At 44.4% G+C, this 21,933-nt stretch overlaps 1 pseudogene; it reads right to left on the minus strand.

Moving 5' to 3' along the window:
- Positions 1-7,799: 7,799 nt before the first annotated feature.
- On the minus strand, positions 7,800-17,902 carry LOC114911260 (vitellogenin-like; annotated as a pseudogene).
- Positions 17,903-21,933: the final 4,031 nt, after the last annotated feature.

The following is a 21,933-nucleotide window of genomic DNA, read 5'->3' on the forward strand; positions in this document are numbered from 1 at the left end:
CAGCACTGGGCCACAGCCAGGTGGAAGTCTCGCGTCCCTTCCACCTACGAAGCTTTCAAGAAATGCTTTGAGGCGGTGTTTGATCACCCGCTCCCCGCTCATGCCACCAGTGATCACCTGATGACGATCCGGCAGGGTGGCTGCTCAGTGGCCGAATACTCCCTAGAATTTCAGACCCTGGCAGAGCAGAGCGGTGGAACTCCGCCCCCCTCCCCGGATCAAGGCGGAGCTCGCCTACTACGGAGAGGAATGGTCTTTCGACCGCTTCGTGGAGATGGCGATAACCATCGACAATCTTGCTTGAGAGCTAATGCCCGGCCCATGGCTGACTCTGCCGGGTCACGGCCCCGCAGAGCAGACTCCTGAACCGATGCGGATCGGCTAAGGCCGACTGCACCCCGACAAGAGACAGTGCTGCCTCTGCGACCGCTTGTGCCTCTACTGCGGAATCTCCGGCCATTTCTACGCGACATGCCCAGTACGCTCGCCACCTTCTAAAGCTGACCCAGACCCCAAGGTTAATAAACCACAATCAACCATGTCCATGACTCTGGAGTAGGTGGGAAATCGGGTAGAGACGCATGCTGGTGGATACTGGTACTGTGAGCTGTTTTATGGACATCGGCTTTACTACTTCACGCGGCGTACCCAGGTGGGCTTGTGACGCAAAACTGTGGGTTGTTAGCCTCGACACCCAGCTGATAGGGACCGGACTGGTGGAATCCGTACAGAACTGTTACACATGTCAGTGGGGGCGTGCCGCTACGATGAGCTCATTTTTTACCTAGTCAGGTCACCGGACACCCTGATCATTCTGGGTTTCACTTGGTTAGCCCTGCATGATCCAGTGTTCCGTTGGAGCAGCGGGGACCTGGTTTCCTGGGGACCGCATTGTGAACGTTCTTGTTTGTCATTTCCATGCTGGATCTCCTCTGTTGAGACTGCCACAGACGCGCCACGGGTGGTGGTTCCTCCTGAATATCAGGATCTCTGTGAGGTGTTCAGTAAGCTACAGGCGGTGGCCCTCCCTCCGCACAGACCGTGGGACTGTGCCGTCGATCTCCTGCCTTGAACCACGCCCCCCCCCCGGGTGGGTGTACCCCCTGTCTCTCCCCGAACAAAAAGCCATGCAAGAGTATATTACCAAAGCACTTAAGGCAGGCTATATCTGACCTTCCACGTCTCCAGCCTCTACAGGGTTCTTTTTTGTGATAAAAAAGGACGGGGGACTACTCCCCTGCATTGACTATCAGGCAGGGACGGACTGGGAGTAAAAAACGGCCCTGGATTTTCCCCCAAATAGGCCCCACCACAACTACAAAGAGCCGCTACTATCTCACAATATTACAGCAGTCGATGTATCGCATTTATGGCAAATAACATCACAAAACCCATGGTGACTGAAATAAATTTATTATTGTATGAACTAAAATACTTGAAATCAACATAAAAAGAGCAGAACGCAAAAATGTATAATATGACATATAATGATAAACATAAACCTAGAATCTAGAAACCTGAAACAGCAGAACTATTCTACAATTTGAGTATTCATATGTCTGTGTGTGTGTGTGTCCCTGAATAAGCAAATGAATACAGATAAGTTGATTTCAGATAAGTCTCAGTATAACATGTCACTTAATATTAAACCAATCCTAAATTACTTTTAGATTACTTATATATTCTTGTAACACTTTGAATGTTATGGAAAGCAAACACTTTGTTTTAGGTTTATTTTCAAACAAAATGGTTGTCTGCGTGATGTTATCTCAATCTTGAGGAGAATTATAGCCTATGTTTTGCTATAATTTCAACTGTAGATAACGTGAGAACACCTGATTGTGCAAACTGACACATAGCACCATTAGAACTGTTAAATTCTGTTTGTTTTGATGTGAGTTCGTGACCAGTTCGTGGGCAATTTAAACCGGGATGAATGGGTGTGAATTTGGATATTGGCTGGGTTAGCCTACATGCCACGATCAAAATAATATTGTTTTGGCGTCTACTCAGTAGACCACTGTTGCCACGCAACGACAAAAGTCATGCTGCAGCCAAGCTGAGGGAGAGTGACCATGTGTGCACAAATTATTTGCAAACTCGCTCATTCTCATGTTACATGTTAATCGGAGCAATCACCTTAGGCTACTTCATTTACTCTATTTCCTAACTCAGTAGCAATGTAACCCGTTGTAGAATCGCTGCTGTCTCGTTATGAATGAATGGAATATTCACGTCAGACAATGCGGAGTGATAAATAGCAGTGAACGTTCAGACTAGGGATGTCACGGGATTTTACTATAGTGCTGTTCATAGGCGACATGCTCTACAAGTGAGAGAGGCGGGCAAAGGTAACCTGATGTAACTGTCCTGACAGGCGACTCACCAGAACCTTTGGCTCAGGAGCAACTGCTGCTGTCTCTCCTTCATCAGGCTCAAGATTAGGGCTACTGCTGCCTGCAGTTGCACTACTGCTGGCAACACTATTGCCAAACATCTCTGTTATTTTTTTGCATTTTGTAGCATCGGTCTCTAAGGACTTTGCTTTTTTTCTTTTAGCTTCTCCCAACCGCCTTTATCTTTACGTTTTTTGCTTGCCGTCTTGAGCGCACTCTCCTTTGCGTCAGTTTCGGTTTATTATAAGCAAAAAAAGATTGCGTTAGCGCCGCCTTTTGTTGGCTGTCAACGTCATTTAATCTGACACTTTTTCTTTGACGATGAACCAGCCAGGCTGACGGCCGTCGGATGGACGGCCGTTCTGGACTTCTCCAGAAAGTCCAGATGGCCAGTGCGCCCCTGCTATTAGGGGTTGAACGCTATCACAGTGCGATACCCCCATCCTCTGTCTTTGATCACTGCAGCCTTAGAATGAGTGCATAGTGCAAAGCTTTTGATGAAATTGGACCTTCGGAGTGCATACAACCTCATCCGCATCAGGGAGGGGGATGAGTGGAAGACCACTTTTAGCACCACCCTGGGTCATTATGAGTATTTGGTCATGCCCTTTGGTTTGTCTGACGCACCCCTCAGTGTTCCAGGCGTTTGTGAATCACGTACTAGGAGATTTCATGGATGACTGCATCCTGGTGTACCTGGACAACATCTTGATCTTCTCCAAGAGCCAGGAAGAGCACGTCTGCCAGGTAAGAACGGTGTTGGAATGGCTCCTCCAAAACCGCCTCTATGTCAAAATGTCTCTTTCACCAGTCCAAAGTGTCGTTCCTAGGCTACATCCCGAGTGATGCGGGCATGGCTATGGACCCAGAGAAGGTCCAGGTGGTGACCGCCTTGCAACGGTTCCTGGGTTTTGCTAATTTCTATAGGAGATTCATCAGGGGATTCAGCTCCATTGCTGCCCCCCTCACGGCCCTTACGGTAGGTAAGGAGACCCACCTGCCTTGGGGCGAGCAAGCACAGCGAGCGTTCCTAGAGTTGAAGACTCGTTTCATGACAGCACCAATATTACGACACCCAGACCTCACACTACCGTTCGTGGTGAAGGTGGATGCCTCACAGGTCGGAGTCGGGGCCGTGCTGTCCCAAAGACAGGGCAACCCACCAAAACAGTACTCCTGTGCATACTTCTCACAAAAGCGGTTGCCAGCCGAGTGGAACTATGACATTGAAAATCGAGACCTCATAGCCATTAAATTAGCCCTAGAGGAATGTAGGCACTGATCAGAAGGGATCTTGCACCCTTTCCTGGTACTAACTGACCACCGTAACCTAAAGCATCTTCAGACAGCACGCCGTCTGAACCCACGCCAGGCCCGATGGGCCTTGTTCTTCACCAGATTCGATTTCACTGTATCGTATCAGCTGGGCTCTAAAAACACGAAGGCTGATGCCCTCTCAAGTCTGTTTTCCACTGATGCTCTGACCGAACGCCCAGAGCCGATCCTACCTGTGCACTGTGTTGTGGCCCCAATACGCTGGCACTTCTTTCAGGAGCTCCAAGACACACAAGCAGCCGAGCCCAATCCACACGTGGCACCGGAAGGTAAAGAGTATGTGTCCGTGAAAATGCGACCAACACTCCTGCAGTGGACCCACAACTCTCCCATGGCCGGTCACCCCAGCATGCACCGAACACTATCCCTCCTCCAAGGGAGGTTCTGGTGGCTCTCCATACCGGAGGACATCCAGGAGTACATAGAGATCTGCACAATCTGTTCCCAAGCTAGAACCCCAACACAGAGACCTGCCGGCTTGCTGGAACTGCTGCCAGTACACTCACGGCCTTGGTCTCATGTAGCAGTGGACTTCCTGGTGGACCTCCCACCGGATGGTAAGGACCCCCCTTCAGATGGTAAGACTGTGATACTAACCTTGATTAAGCGATTTTTCAAAGCCTGCCTCCTCATCCCTTTACTGCGGTTGCCCATGGCCCTGAAGATGGCGGAGGCGCTATTCCAACATGTCTTCCACCTATACGGTCTGCCTGAGGACACTGTGTCTGACTGTGGGCCCAAATTCACCTCATGAGTATGGAAGGCGTTCTGGGCGAAACTGGGGGTCTCGGTGAGCCTCACCTCTGGCTACCACCTCCGGTACCTGCCCTGGGCCGAGTATGCTCACAACTCCTTAACCCACTTCTCCACAGATATGTCACCATTCCAGGCACCTGGTAATGGCACGCCAAGGCTGCCAGTCAAGTCGGTGGTGTCGATGAGGATTCGGTCTATGCTGTTCAGGCGCTTCTTGATTCCTGTCAATGGTGAAGGGTCCTGCAGTACCTGGTTTACTGGGAGAGTTTTGTAGCCTAACCCAGCAACACAGGGCACGGGATTGGAGGGGGGAGGGGACACACCCAGGACGGGACGCCAGTCCGTCACAAGGCACCCCAAGCGGGATGTGAACCCCAGACCCACCAGAGAGCAGGACCCGGCCGAGCCCGCTGCGTCACTGATCCCCCCATTGTCAAACATTTTCCAGTTTACATTTACATTTATTCATTTAGCAGACGCTTTTGTTCAAAGCGACGTACATCTCAGCAAAAGTACAGTTTATGCATTATATTAAGAGAAGGAGACATAGCTACAGACATGAAAGTCTCAAGCAAACCTAAGTTGTTCCCTACCACTTGCTGCACCGAGGTTCATCATTCGAGTAGGTGCATAAGACGCAGGGTAGACAAATCCCAATACCCTCCCACCATTTTTTTGTAAATATTAGAAAATACACAAATGAGCAAGTACAATGCCAGTGTAATGGCTGAATAAAGGTTGTATCTGGGGATGTTTATGGAGTTACGATGTGTGAACAGTTACACCATAAATGAGCTGGAGAGATCTTGGGCAAAGTGGATCTGGAAAAGGTGGGTTTTCAGACCCTTCTTGAAAATAGACCGAGTTTCCACAGTTCTGAGTGACAGGGAAGGTCATTCCACCACAACGAACCCAGAACCGAGAATCTCAGAGCTTTGCTTTTCGTGCGCGGGACCACCAGTTAATTTCTTTAAATGCTTTTCCTTTGTCTTATTTTCTAAAATGACTGCCTTCTGAACGTGGAGAAAAATCCACCAAGCACTCGAGCAAAGAAGGCTGTTAAAGACACAAGGTGTGTGAAGAACACCATCACCTGTTTGTAATGTAAGCAGTGTCTGAACAAAATTTTTTTACGCATTAAGCAAGACCAGTGTCAGATTAAGGCTGGTTTATCAATGATTGTTTCTTTTCTTCCTCTTTGATTTTTGTTTCACTTGGTCTTGTGATCCAATTTGTATTGTTTTTCATATTATTACAAACTGTATTATTGTGGTTACGTTATTGTTTTATGGTGAAATTGAGTTTCTGTTTAAAATTTTTACCTGGGATATCAGTAAAACCACCTCTAGGATGATTTAAATATGAGCTATATTCTTTTATCTTTAATAATTCATTTATACTGCCCATATATTTTAATCCAAGAGGGCGTGGTGGTGGTGCAGTGGGTTGGACTGGGTCCTCCTCTGTGGTGGGTCTGGGGTTCGAGTCCCGCTTGGGGTGCCTTGTGGTGGACTGGCGTCCCGTCCTGGGTGTGTCCCCTCCCCCTCAGGCCTTACGCCCTGAGTTGCCGGGTAGGCTCCGGTTCCTCGCGACCCTGTATGGTATAAGCGGTTCAAAGGGTGGGGTATATTTTAATCCTAGTTAAGCTACGTATATGAATACAGAAACAACAGTGGAACTGCCAACTTACAGCACCTGGGTTGTGTGAGAGAATGTGGGTTTGATTTCTGCTCTGCCTTTGTGGAGTTTGCATGTCTCTCCGGTCTGCCTGGGTTTTCTCCAGGAGCTCCAGTTCCCTCCCACTGCCTGGAGATATGCAGTCCATGTGAATTGGTGATGCTAAATTGACATCAGTCTTTGAATGGGATAGTGACTGTGTACATGTTTGCAAGTGGCTACCCTGTTAAAGACCTGCATCCTGTCCAGCATGTACCCCCATCAGTCACACACCCAATGTTTCCACAAAAGGCTCCAGTTCACCAGAATCCTCCTCAGAAGAAGCAATAACTGAAATTTTGCACTTTTTGGGAAGGCAGGCAGTGCAACCCAAAGAAAGATTAGACTGACAGACAACTCCCAATAACCACCCCTGCCTTACAATCCTAGTGGAATGATGAGAACCAGCTGCTTCCAATTGTGAAAAATGTTTTAAGCAGCTGGTCTAGGAAGTGGTCACTTTGAGGAGTGATTGATAAGAGAACTGTGCTGCTGTGTACATAAAGTTTGCGGTTAATTGTTTTTAGGGTGGGGGTGCGGTGGCGCAGTGGGTTGGACCATGGTCCTGCTTTCCGGTGGGTCTGGGGTTCGAGTCCCGCTTGGGGTGCCTTGCAACGGACTGGCGTCCCGTCCTGGGTGCGTCCCCTCCCCCTCTGGCCTAACGCCCTGTGTTGCTGGGTAGGCTCCGGTTCCCCGTGACCCCGTATGGGACGAGCGGTTCTGAAAATTTGTGTGTGTGTGTGTGTGTGTGTTTTTAGGGTTGTGTTTGTATCATTGTCCCTGATTTTTTATTTTTTTTTTTGTAGATCCAGCAGCAATAACCCAACTGATGAACTCTCTTCCATTATTGAAAACTAATGTTTGCTCTGCGTTATAACTGAAAACAGATAATGCAAATGAATTTGGGAAACTTTCTAGGATACTCTTTGGACTTATTACACAATGGTACATTATCAAACTTTGGAAACTTGGCGGTCTTTATCTCTTATCTTGCATGTTTTTGCAGTTTCTGTGTGTGTGAAGTTGCTGTGTAAGTGCTGCAGCTGTTTTTAACTGTTTAATCCCTTGAATTTGTTTTTTAAATAGCTTTTACTGACTGCTATGTAGTTATAAATCAGACTTCAAATTCCAACTGTGTTCATAAGTTGTGGACCCAGTGCAGTTATAAATGGGTTAATATACAAACCTGGTACTGAAAGCTGTCAGGTAAGTATGACTAGCTTGTACACTGTATTTTGTTTTGTAATTAATCGCTGTAAGTTTACTGGAAAAGCACAAAGATTGTTTTTTTTCCCCCCCCAAGAGTTAAACTCATATTGAATCCATTAACATTGCCTGTGGTTCAGAACAAATTGTTTGATCTTTTCTTACTTTTATTTCTCAATATGATTGAGGCAGTACATGCAAATTCATTGGGCAGTTCTATGCTAATATCCAGCAGTCCTCATAGCTAATGATACATTATTGTAATTAGTGTAAGTGTCATTTTCAATGTTTTATAAATAGACTAATTCCTGTGTTTGTAACTGAAACTTTATAATCACAACAGATTAAAGAAAGCCATTAACAATACATAATGTCATTATAGGTAATACACTAAGCACAGTTTTCCGTACATCTACAGCTAACATGGGCATCAAGAGTATCCCTGAGATCTTCAGTCTTCTCCCACATGCTGACCAAGTTGTTCACTCTGGAACCTGTATTTAAAAAAAAAAAAAATGCCATAAGATGGGGGACAGGTGGTAGCATAATGGTTGCTGCATTTAGATCCAAAGATTGTAGATTTGATTCCCACCTCCAGCTGTAGTACCCCTCAGCAAGGTACTTAGCCTAAATTGCTTGTAAAATTACCCAGCTCTACAAATGGGTAAATAATTGTAAGCCTGTAACTAACAACTGTAACCTTAACATTGTAAGCTGCTTTAGAGAATACACACACACACATTTTCAGAACCGCTTGTCCCATACGGGGTCACGGGGAACCGGAGCCAACCCGGCAACACAGGGCGTAAGGCCGGAGGGGGAAGGGGACACGCCCAGGACGGGACGCCAGTCCGTCACAAGGCACCCCAAGCAGGACTCGAACCCCAGACCCACCAGAGAGCAGGACTGCGGTCCAACCCACTGCGCCACCGCACCCCCTGCTTTAGAGAATAGTGTCAACTAAATGAATAAATGTTACATGTTTTAGCACCATTCTTTATGTTTCTAAACACATACCAAGCAGATTAATTTTTATACATTTTTATCCCACTTTTCCAATCAAAATGTTTTATTAAAAACAACTCTTTGCAAATGTAGATCAGCTCATAATGACAAACACCATCAAATTCATATTTTCCTCCCAGCCTATGATTTAGTAGAACAACTCACCAGCAGGGACACAGTGGAACCCTACAGTCACAGGGGTCGTCTTCACTGGCTTACATTCAGGCAGACACTGCAGCACAGGCTCGGTGGAGTAACATTTAGATGCCTGTCCATGCAGTGTAACTGGCTTATCCAGCATCACTGATTCTTGTCTCAGTCGGCATTCTGGATAAACAGAAAAATTAGTGACAACCTTACAAAATCTGTGGAAAAGCTATTCTTTGTGTGGTGCAAGAAACACTCACCACTGGCATCACGACAACTTTCAGCAGCAAGAACCCAGGAATGGCCAAAGCTGACTGCGCTCATGATCTGGCGTCCGCTGGGTGCTTGATATTCTTGTCTAACTTCACCATCAGCCTTTCCACAAAGTCCACAAACTTTTCCTTTCATCCAGTCTTCCACTTCAATCTGTATGAAACAAATGCAGACAGCGTTAGCTACGCTGATTTGAAGAGAGACCAAATCCAATGTACAAGTGGGCCTCATTTTACCCTCAAAATGTTTCCATCGTAATACACTTCATGCAGGCCTTGTCCAGGAGCATAAAGTGATAGGCCGTCACCATTTTGTCTTATAATGATGGAACCTACAAACACAGTATCAGGAAAATAAGAGAGACCTTTTTCATCATTGCTGCAACAAAATTATACAAAAAAAGTTTAGATGGTGATTGTACCTGTAGAATGTTCATAAGGTAGTTTTACGGTAGGGACATCCATCCCATTAACTTTCATGTGGAGTCCGTTGTCATCAGCACTCCAGTCAACATCGCTGAAAGAGACGGACAAGAGCATGAGGTAGAACAAGGTGTGGCAACTGTTACTTCTAAACAGAGAGACGAGAATGCCTTGTACTCACATCTGAGCAACCTTCACAATGATGTGTGGTTTTTCTGATGTCTCATCCTTCTTCATCAAAACCACGAACTTGAGCTCTGTGGTGCAGTCCTGGGCAAGCACTTGGTGGCAAGAGCTAGGTACTTCAGGACTATATCTTCTATTGTTGAATGTGGTGACAGTGTCATCAGCTACGATGCACTTGGCTGGAGCAATTTAAAAAAAAAAAAAGAAAAGTACATATACTGTTATTCCTTCTGTTGATACCGTAATAGAAATAAAGCACCTTTTTTCACTTTGCAGTGAACTGCAAATGTGCCTTTTCTAGTTTTACAGACCTGTGTTGGCCTCCGCAAACATGTAGTAGATCCTGTTAGCAATATTCTGCTCCACTTCTGCACGAGCTGCAGCAGCTCCAAATGGTAGAGCAATGGGAATTGCCTGAGCCAGCTTGTACATAGTCATCTGGGAAAAGGTAGACAGGGTCACTGCGTTGTCTTTACTTCTACTCATTTATTCTAAAAAGGTAGCAGTATACATCTTCTTCGGTACCCTTGGGGTTTTAAGGATAACACTGAGGGTCCTGGCAGAAGTTGAAGCCACAGTGAGTTTAATCTGTCTCTTGCTGTTTCTGTGTCTTCCTTCACTAAATCCAGCCATTAGCGCAGCACCTGGGATGTACTCAGAAATCCTCATAAAAAGAGAGGCAGAAACAGAGTTTCAGTGACAGCAAATTCTTGGATGAAAAGATCTGGCCTGTGATGTATTGATTTGGAAGCTTACATCCGAGCATAGCGCTTAACAGCACGGGGGATCTTCTTCCAGTTGAGCTTCATTTGGACAGCAGGGTGTGAACCCAGTAACCCAGTCTCTGCTTGGATGACTGTTGCATAGTCCTGGCATTCCTCTCCCCAACGAATCTTGGCCTGGTTTGAAAGAATAAAGAAAAAAGCAGCAGTGTGACACAGTCATTTTAATTTTGAAATGCTTAGAATAAAACTCAGCATTGGAGTCTTGCAGTCTCACCATGACTTTGTGCATGCTCAGCTGGATACCATCAGCACACATCTTCCAGTTGTCGTTCTCAGCAAGAGCAGCCATGATGACCTGTACCCTGACATCAGCTTTGTCCATGTAGGCAGCAATCTGGTATCCCTGCCTCTTGTCATTACCCCTCACTGCACGAATGATGACCACAGCAGCAGGAGGCACACTATCTCCAAGGAATCTAGACTGTTTGAAAAAAGACACAGTCATCAAGATGAGTCTGGTGTCTGCTTACTCAATTCCCAAAAGTATGATTAGTCTGCATTTCTATGTGGTGCATGTTGACTGCCATGTTTCTACCTTCTTGTAAATGGCCTCAAAGCTGGAGGCACTGCTTCTACTGCTGCTTCTGCTGCTGCTTCTACTGCTGCTTCTACTGCTGCTGCTGCTGCTGCTACTGCTGCTGCTGCTGCTGCTGCTGCTGCTGCTGCTGCTGCTCTTGCTGCTGCTGCTGCTGCTGCTGCTGTTGCTGCTCTTGCTGCTGCTGGAGCTAGAGATCTTGCGCTGGGAGGTGGCTCTATTGTCATCATGCTGTTGGAAATAGGAGAAATTACTCAAAAGTGTGAAATGCGATTTATTATTAGCTGCTGTTTTCACAAAAAAAAACAAAAAAAAAAAACTATGTTTTCAACCGATTTACCTGGTGAATATGATTCTTTGTAAATCTTCCAAATACATGTGCCTGTTGAAAAAAAAAGAAAAAGAAATATTGTTTTAATTTGGATGCTTCCTCAGTTTCATATAAAAGCTTGTCAGGTTTTATTGGCAGGATTATTTTTGTAATCACTGGGAATTCCATGAGATGGCATCAGAAATCACGATGTCAATTTATTTGTCCTAAATAAGAGATATTTAGGATGGTTTCTAATCAAAGGTGGAGCTGAGATGTTTTTGTTTGTGCATCACACAAGATACAATCATCACTGGAATGCATTGAGAACGGAGCCTTGTCTCATGCCCAAATGTTTGAAACTAAACCCTAAACCCGACCTAACCCTCTGGGCTGTTTTTCCTCTTTTTTCTTAGGTAGGTTTTCCTCAGTATGATGTTTCATTAGCAAACAAGAGTTTGGTCTCACCTTCGATATACGGGAGCTGGACGAGCTGCTGCTCACAGATCTACCGTTACTCCAGGCACCGGCAACCTTTCTGCTGCCACTACTGCTGCTGCTACTGGTTCTCTTGCTCTTCCTGTTTTTACTGTTGTTGCGAGAGCTGGATGAAGAGGAGCCAGAAGATGAGGAGCTGGAGGAAGAGGAGCTGGAGGAAGAGGAGCTTGAGGAACTGCGATTCTGACCCGAGCGACGGCTAGAAGAACTGCTCGAACTGGAGTTGCTGGATTTCCTCAAATTTTGTGTCTTTAAGAGGAGAGAAGTGAGAAAAAAAATGCCAACACTAGCACTCAGCAATGTTTTCAGTTGAAATTTCAAACACCATTCCATACAGAGGGTGTTATTGCTGAACTGCTGAAATGTCACAATGGTAAGCGTAAGAATTACACTGGTCGTTAACAGAATATATTGTACGCACTCTTTCAGTTTCCAGGATTTTTTTCAGTTTCAATACAACTGGGGTTCCTCCACGATTGCCCTTATCCGTATTGTCGTCCTTTATCGTGATCCTTTTAATTATTTTTGAAGCAGCATTCTGTCCAACTTGCAGCTCAATCTCTATCTTTTCAACAGCTTCATCGGAAACTACGGAGAAAGAAAAACTTCCTTTAACACTGCGTGAATGAATATGCAAGACTTTGATTTGTCTTGCCCTGCACCATCACACCCAAATTGTAAGTTATTCTAAGTTCATATGTCTTTACGACAACATACCAGGCTTCACATCCAAAGTGACTGAATATTCTCCAATCAGTTTGTATAGAGGGGAGTTTCTCACGAAGCCAGCATTCTGGGAGGTAATCTTAGCACAAGCTTGCTGTCCTAAGTTTGCCATTGTGACACACCATTTCTTGTCCATTCTGGCTGAAACATCATTCTGCTTTGGCCGTTTCTCGTCGCTTACATTCTCATAAATTCTTTCAGACGACTTTGACTGGACATAAAAAACAAGTAATGACACAATCTGAGCAAAGGAAGGCATATTACAAGAGATATTAACTCATTTCATATCACAGACACGATGACATTATCAGGGTCATTTTGTATAGACAATCTCCAAGCACAGACATTTTTGGTCAGCTCACCAATCCACTACCAGCGTCAGCATCTGCTCTGGATGTGAATCTCTCCCTAGACAGTTGGGCTGCAAGATGTTCGGGTAGTACTGGGGTAATTTTAGCTCCAGAAAGATTTTCTACATTCCTTGACATAGCAACAGCTTCCATTCTGTTAGCAAAAAAATAAAGCATTAGTATATCATCGACTGAGTGGTTAGTTTTAAAAAGAATTATCGTGTTTCCATTTAAAGCAGCCATTTCATAGTTACTGTGAAAAAAAATTATGGATTCCAGTTTTCTTTTTTTTTCCCTTTTCTTAAGCCTAATGAAAAATTGCTTACTGCAAATCCAGAAGGCGACCGTGAGCTTGAAGAGGCAAGGCCTCAATCTTGAAGTGTCCCTGAGCTATGTGAACTCTTGCGTTGAACTTCAGAGGAAGGACATTATGAACTTTGGCTTTGGCCACAATTGCAGCTTGAATGATGGCCGTGTTTACTCCCATAACTGCAATTTTGTGTACAGCAATGCTGCAAACATAGTAAAGCGTATGTTTAATTTATGAGAGTTAATAGTGACATTTTCTGCTGGTACAAAATGCGTGATCTGTAGATGTACCTCGGTGCAATGTGAGCCTGTAACTGAATGTCGGTGTTCTTCAGCTGAGCCAGCTGGAAGTTCTCCCTAGGTGGAGGTGTCAGAGTTGCTTTTGCTAAGAACATAAATACATTAACAATAGGTTACAGGGAAGACTTCGCAGGGAAGAAATGGAGACACATTAAGAATGTATTGGTGGTCTCCGTGAAAAAAATTACCTTTAACTGTTGCTGCCGCCACAGCAGCTGAGTACAGGCTGAGCTCCATGGGGAAGCCTACAGAGGTGGGGAAGATGCGACGCACCTCAGAGGTCAACAAAGACTTGGAGATTTGGAAGTCAGCCCCAGACTGCAATGTATTCAGCACAGTCTTCCACAGTTCATGCTGTGCAGCAGCTCCGGTAGCCAACTAAAAGCAGGCCAAAACAAGAAGACGTTTCAGGCAAATTTCTTTCATGCATGGATTTAAACTGAGCAGAACTTGTTTAATAGTCATCGAATATGCATTAAACAAGCGCAATACATAAGAAGACAGTACCTGTATGGCTCTCTCAATGATGTCCTTGTCAATGTTGGCAAAGGCAATTTCTTGGCCAAACAATTTTAAGTACACTGAACCCAGTGGCTGACTTGTTGGTAACGGCTTCCAGTTAGTCAGCTTTCAAGAAAAGTGCAAAAGCCATAGAAAATTTGTTAAAAGCCTAACAAAATGCTCTGAAAGCTGTTTAAATTGTTTTGCCTCTTGGCGACAACCGCAAATTTGTTTTCTGCCACTTACAGCGTTCAGGATGCGCCTCATCCTGGAGATCCTGTCAGCACCAGCGTCAGCAGCTCGTTCTTTCATAAGAGCCTCCTGGATTCCTTCGGTTCTCACACCAATCTGAAACAGGGGAGCAGCATCATCGGCATAGTTCGTGGTTTCAATCAAGCGTAACATCTATGAAACCCTCAGGAAGCTCAATCCCACCTCAAAAACATCTGCTGCTGCCCCAACCATATAGGCACGAACTTTGGCCACAACGGCCCTTGGCAAAATAGTGGCAGCATCGTTGATGAAGTATGCAGTAGTCGCAGCACCAGCCATCAGGCGGTCTTTAAAAAAAGTGACAAATTAATTCCCTCTTTGGCTACAGCAAAACACAGGTCAAATCACTGCAATCATCTTAAATACTGACACTGATCTGAAAACATCCCTGATATTGACAATATGCCTACTGTGAAAAAGTCCAGGTGGATGGCTTTGCTGAAACGATAGCTCAGCCTGTCAAACTTGGGGCTCAGGATCTTGATAGCAACATTGCAAGCAGCTGCACTAAACAGAAGAAGGACAGTAATTAGCAAAGTGAAACTGGAATCAAACACCGTGATACTGCAATCTAAGATGGAAGTGATTTTTATTGTCCTACACTTGGGCAAGGTCTGGGGCGGTGCTCCTGGTCAAGGCCTTCATGTGAGAATAGGTAAAGCTTGCCACTTGCAGGCTTTTCTCTTTCTGCAGAGCGGCGGCAATGGTGGAAACCAAACCAATGCTGGGTTTGGTCTTAAACAGCACAACACAAGCAGCCATGCGCAATTCTGGGTGGAGATCTCTGTCCAGGAACAACTGAAGGGCAATGTCTTGGACCTGGTTCAACAGCAACAAATGCGTACATTGTAAGAAAAAAACTTTTGAGCATTTACCTCAAACAGAATGCTCCTACAATGCTAGTGAATGTTACACTTGGACTCACTCTTCTCTGTTCCCGTTTGGCAATGTGTCTCAAAGCTACCACAGCATCAACCTGGACTTTGACTGGAAGTGCAGCAGCTGTAGAGCCAAACCCAGGCAGGAGCTTCATGATTGGCTTGATGCTGGCAGGGTGACCTGCATTTCCGAGGACCTTCATAGCCAGGGCAATTTCTGCAACATTTGCCTTACTAATTGCTTCTGCAGCGAAATCATGAATAGGCTGAGGACAAAAAGTGGATATCCACAGTAAACAACACTACTGTAATAAAGACACTGTGCCATCTATAACTAAACACATGTAATATTTCATGTTGGATAGGGGCAGGCTAGTACAAAGGAGCATTATTATTATTATTATTATTATTATTATTATTCCACAATACCTACTGTATGCTATTACAATCTGCTTACCTTTATAACATCAGCAGGACAGTTCTGATGTTCCGTACAGAACTTGAATACCAAGGAACCGTAACCAAGCATTGCGATTTCACGGAGTATGGGATGTGACTGAGTTTTAGCATTAAGTACCACACTCTGGAGGAAGGAGAAGCATACTATTAGATTTCTTTAAGCCAAGTGTAAGGAAAGTAATTTTTTACTTGAAAGATGCGAAAAAAATACTCACAGCAGCTAAGTTGACAGTGTCCAAGTTAGCTTCTACTAGATGGAGAGCAGCCAGCAAAGCCTGGGCAGTTTCTATTACAGTGACTTCACCAGCTAAGAACTTTTCCTTGATGAATCTCAGAGCCACTTGAGTTCCAATGGCAGGGACAGTATCCAGGAACCATCGTCTGAAAAATTAAATGCAGTTTCCTTATATAGCCAACATTGTAGGTTTACAAGTAAGACACAATGATGTTTTTCTTCACATTCACTAGTTAAGATTAAAATTGCTCAAAAGAAGGCTGGGAAGCTTCACGTACCTGAAGTCTGGCTTTGCCTTGACTTGAGCCCAAATTTATTGATGGTCTCGTATTTGGCCATACGCAGAAGCTGAGCCAACTCGACAAACTTGAGTGGAGCATCTTCATGAACCTCACCCGCATTGTTTTTGACTAGGTGATTCAAGATCTCTTCAATCTATAAAAAGAAACAAATCAAATAATGGATTTAACCTTGTTACGAAGAGCACAACGATCTGTCAAAATACAACACTTGGACTCTTTAGAAACTGTGCTAAAATGAGAGCAAAAACTGGAAGATTCGCCACACAATACCTGTGCCTGGGCATTGGTGACTTTAATTAGTTGAATGGGTGTCTGGAGAAGCTCAGATGCAAATTCATATTGCAGAGATCCACGTGCCAGATAGTCTGCTTGTATAGGCTGCACTGGGTCATTCTGGGCCTCAACAAACGTCATCAATTGTCTAAAGAACACACATTTTTCAGGGCAAAATACATGGACTGAAGCCACCTTTTTGAGAAATTCTACTATATCTGGTGCTCATGCTCTACCTCGCTTTCATCTGAGCAGCTCCAGTCAGCTCATGGAAAGGGGGTAAATTGATGAAGCTCCTGGACAGCGGCTTCCATGATGAGAGCACCACTTTGGGTGGGCTTCATGACATAGCTGTAGGTTGCAGCTCCTCTCAGGTTCTTGTTTTTCTGTGCAACGCGATAAGTTTGATCAGATCTTCTCCCTCAACATTTTCAGCAGTGGCCAAATATAAAGTTTAATGTTTCTGTTACCTGCTGGCATTGGACACAAGTCTCTGTGTAAGCCATTCCAATGTCTGCCATGACCCTCTTCTGGCAGTTCCCCAGGTCCTTAGACTTGATAACATGGATGCGTTCGGCTTTTGTGTCTTCGCTGATTACATAATCAGTTTTACAGACTCCCTGGGATCCAGCCTGAAAATAAGAAAAGAAAAAAAAAAACATGAGTCCTTAATCAAAATCAAAAAGAAATATGTCACATTATTTACAAGAAGATGGTCTCACCTCCTGCAACTCATATACATTCTGTGTTTTCTTGATGTTCAGCTGAAGGATGTTGAGAATTCCTCTGTGGATATTGAGAATTGTTTCGGAGACTTCGGCAGGGGCAAACAATTTGCCCACCACACCACTGACATACTCAAACTTCACAGGAATACGAAATTGAGCAGCCAAGGCTTGGGTGAGCTTTGCAGCAGGGCTGAATTCATCTCTGGGCCATACACCAGTGTACTGGAACAACTGAGGTTCCTTGAGCTAGAAGTACACATCCAAATTAAATATACCTCTGTGAAATACTAAACAATAGAACAAATCAAATTACATGATGCACAATAGTTTAGAAAAAAACATTGCAGACAAAACACACATTTGCTATGAGCCACCTCGATTGTTCTTGTTTTTCTAATGCAAATGTTTTACCTTGAGCAGGTGGGTGGTCTGGGCAACTTGACTGATGAGAACTTTGCTGACAATCTTCACTCCAGCCCTGGCCAGACCTTCCTCGGGTAGACCCCCCTGCAGCAGTGCTTCATACTGGTACACATAGGTCTTACCAGTGGCAAAGTCCGGTGCTGGTAAAACAGGAATTTACCCTTTTTGAAGAATGCTTCTTTTACACTTATATACTTTTTTTTTATTAAAGTGTTGTGAAACTACAGTGATTTCTAAAATAATAATAATAATAGTGTAATACAATCTCATACTCACTTAGGTTGTTCTGTTGACCCGCTGAAAGGTAAAGTAAACAGTGGTTTAAAACGTAATACACATTTCCTACTCGATTCTGACATCTTAAAGCACCCGATTTAAACAGGATTTCTCGTAAACCTAAGGAATATATTCAAACTAACAAAAAAATTGCTGTTTAAACTGCATAAGGACTGTCTTGCTCATTCTCAGTCTGGTTTGATGCTTTGTTCATCATATTTTCATGTATTACCAGTTTGGAAAAGTACAGTCTGCTTACCCACAAGGGCCAAAGTCAGTGCAAGAACAATTGCCTTCATGGCCTCTGGAATGTGAGGCGCAGCAGAAGCACACTACCTTTTTAAAGGATCTCCTTGTTTGGTTGACCACACATTAACAGCACCTTATCAATACCTGATGCTCTGAAGCTCTGGCCAGTGTCACACTGCCCACAACAGAATGAAATACGTTCCATGTATTCATATTACTGATGAAACACCATCAGGTTAGACCAGGTACTCGGGGTTGTCACAGCCACCAGGTTAGGTTAACCTTTGTCAAATGTCGAGTTCAACGTCCAGATTACAAAATGGAGTATTACTGAGAGTTGCTGCTAGGTGATTTCTTTTAAACATTCCACTGGAAGTGTGTTGTTCATACATGTTTATTTGCGACATAATCATACTCTTTTCACTTTTGTCATTTTGTAAAAAGATTAATGCAGCCAGTGGAAAATCCAATTTACAATAAAATAACAGTAAACGATCAAATCCAATCACACACAAAATCAGTCTCCTACAAATTATTTTGCATTCCACTACAACTGTATTTCTCGTCTGCATCTGTGTGCTACTGGCAATCTACCACTTTAGCAGGCTGCTGAGACTATTGCTAATACTTCATCCTGCGTGCTATTCCAAGACAAAATCCAGAAAACAATTAATGCTGATTCATCTTCTTTGTCAACACTTGCTCTGCATCCAAAGGGCTCAGTGTATAGAAATACAAAGGAATTTGAGGTTGCCATGTGCTTTATGTGTAACACCTTATCTATATTGCACCAAGACATTGTAAAATCATAGTGGTACGTACAAGAGGAGCGCTCCAGTGCAGAGCTTCCATGGACCCCAAGGCGGCTGCAGCGGGCATTGAGGTACGAACAGGCTGGAGGTGGAAGGCAGAGAAAGAGCTGGAGGAAGCGGAGTTGAGCTTGAGATGGAAGGCATTGGTGGACACAGTGGCAACAGGGAGAGCAGGCGTAGGCTTCCTTCAAAAGACCCTGGCGTGCAAGGCCCGTGGCAAAGATAGGTAGCATTTTATTCAGGAGGAGGTACGGACAGGCATGCACAAAGTAAGAGTCAGCTGAATGGTGGGGCTCAAGCAGCAAGGAGCATGAACAAAGTGGGAGAGTGCATTACAATGGAAAGTCACCTGGTCAAACACCTGGCAGGCTGACTCCCACCTAGTCAGTTTCCTGGTCCAAGCGTTATAAACAGTAACATCTTACCAAGTCCAGCTAACCTTCATGTCTGAGGGAAGAGCAAATTGCCCTCCTGCCCCCTGTGCACTAGGAGAGGATCCCTGGAACACCTTCCGAGCAGTTACCCGAAAGCTCTTGGAGAAGGTCACTACTGTTGGTGTCGTGACCAGGTGCTAAAGGCAATTACAGAACATGTTGCTACAGCCATCAGAGCCACTAAGCATCACCACCCTGCACGGAATACTATCTCCTTTGTCAAGGCCGGCCATAAGGCCCACCCACAGCCTAGAGGGAAGACGGGCCTCCTAATCACAGCTACGGTCTGGCAGCTGAGAGTGGACTTGGGCAAGCAGCTGAGGTTCCCAGAAAACACTGTACTCACATCTCTCTGTCCGGACATGCTCATCTTTCTGAGACTATCACGCAATCATGGTCATGTTGGAGCTCACAGCGCCCTGAGAAGAACGCCTGGAGGAAGCCAACGAGCAAAAATCCACAAAGTACCAGGAGCTCGCAGAACAATGTTCGAAGCAAGGCTGGCGGACACAACGTGTGCCCATCAAGGTGGGCTGTTGGGGATTTGCAGGGCATTCATTGTGCAAAGCCCTAACACTGCTGGGCATCACAGGGGAGGCGAAGAGGAAGGCCATCAGATCAGCTACCGAAGCCGCAGAGAGAGCCACTAGGTGACTCTGGATTAAGAGAGTGGATCCATGGTGATTTGCTGCTAGGATGCAAGTCAGGGCTTGATCAACCCCAGCTGGGTTGCCTGAGCAAGGGTGTCTGATGTTGAAAGACCCTGAAACACCCGATGACCCCAGGTCACATCACTGACAATGTCTCCTAGCGGATCCGCAGGATGTATCTTATAACACATAACAAACTGAAAACACCATATTAGATCAGATACTCAGGGTTGTCACAGCCACCAGGTTAGTTAGCCTTTGTCAAATGTCAAGTTCAACGTCCAGATTACAAAATGGTGCGTTACTGAGAGTTGCTGCTGTGTTGTTTCTTTTAAACATTCCACAGGGAGTGCATTGCGGATGTGAAAATACTTTCAAAAGAAACCAACAATTCACCACGAAGGAGAAACCAACAACTATGTCAAGGATTTCTAAGATATGGTTTACATGAAAGAGCAGAGTACTCCTCCTTTACTCTAAAATATATTTATTAATGGCATGCGTATTCCACAGAATAGCAAATTACAGCACTGAGAAAAGGATTTAATGTGAGACAGACTGTTTTGTCTTCACAAGTCTAGAATTTTCAGCAGTTTTTATTTTGTCATATCGTTGTCATGCTGTTCAGGTTTATTTGCAAGATAAACATACTTTTTTCACTTTTTTTCTTTTATTAGTCATCAGTTTATGAATAGTTTAATCGAAAGTTAACTTCCGCAATAGAATATTTCACGTTAGCTTCGTATCTCCTGAACTCAATCAGAATATTTTCCCCAGGTACATTAAATCTGTATTAATTGCAAGGATGTAGCAGGCAGCGTATGTATTTTCTTGATGAGGTGACAGTTTTTTAAGAGGTTAGCTTGACTGTGTCAGATATGTGTAGTATTTACTTTTTTGTTTACTTCATCTTTTACTGATAGTGTGCTGAAAGGACTGTGGCTTTTAGCTATTTGTACCATGTGCGTTTTACCCCCTTTAGGCAAGTGACATCTTTGACCTGGTGTGATACTGAGCCATCATTTGTAACTCTGATCACTCCTCTTACCCTCTCTTATAGTCCTTTTTCTCCACAGCTCATAACTTCTATTTCTTCCATCTTTAACTCCTCACTGTCCTCTAAAAGAAATGTGGCATTGGAAAAAAATATTATTGCAGTAACATATGCACAAGATTGCTTGAACTGGACCTATACTTTTTCACCTTTATTTGACAATGACCATATTGAGCCATCAACAGACAAACCAATGGACATGAGATGGCTGTCAATACAGTACAAATCAGTTACCATGTTACATTTACATTTATTCATTTAGCAGATGCTTTTCTCCAAAGCGACATACATCTCAGAGAAAATACAATTTGTGCATTTCATTAGGAGAAAGAGAGACACAATTGCAGACACATGATTCTTAAGTAAACCTAGTTTGTTTCTTTCCACTTTATACACCGATATTCATCGCACGAGTAGGTGCACAAAACTCAGGATAGACTAATCGTGATCACCTTCCACAATTTTTTATTTTTTTATTTTTCATTTTTCAAAAGGTACACAAACATTTACATACAATTCAGGAGTAGCGGCTGTGTAAAGGCTTATCTGGGCATGATTATAATGTCACAGTACATGTACATTAACACCATACATGAGCTTGAAAGGTCGTGAGCGAAGTGAGTCCCGAAAAGGTTAATTTTCAGACCCTTCTTGAATGTAGACAGAGTTTCTGCAGTTCTGAGTGAGAGGGGAAGGTCATTCCACCACAACAGGGCCAGAACCTCCACACTTGACTTTTCGTGCGTGGGACCACCAAACGAGCAGAAGTAGAAGAGCAAAGCAGTCTGGTTGGGGTCTAGTAGCTGATCGAGTCTTGTAAATAGCTGGGAACAGTTCTATTGGTGCATTTGTAGGCTATAACCAGGGTCTTGAATTTGATCCGGGCAGCTACAGAAAGCCAGTGCAGAGAAATGATTAGGGAGGACACATGGGAACGCTTTGGCAAGTCAAACACAACTCATGCAGCAGCATTCTGTATCAGCTGCAGAGGTTTGATGGCAGTAGCGGGAAGGCCTCACAAGAGAGAGTTGCAGTAGTCCCTGACGGGATGTCACCGCGGCCTAGACAAGAAGTTGGGCAGAGTCAGTTGTCAGGTAGGTAAGGGCGGACTCTTAGCTGAGGAGGAAAGCA

The sequence above is a fragment of the Scleropages formosus genome, chromosome 9 (assembly GCF_900964775.1).
Source record: "Scleropages formosus chromosome 9, fSclFor1.1, whole genome shotgun sequence".
NCBI lineage: Eukaryota > Metazoa > Chordata > Actinopteri > Osteoglossiformes > Osteoglossidae > Scleropages > Scleropages formosus.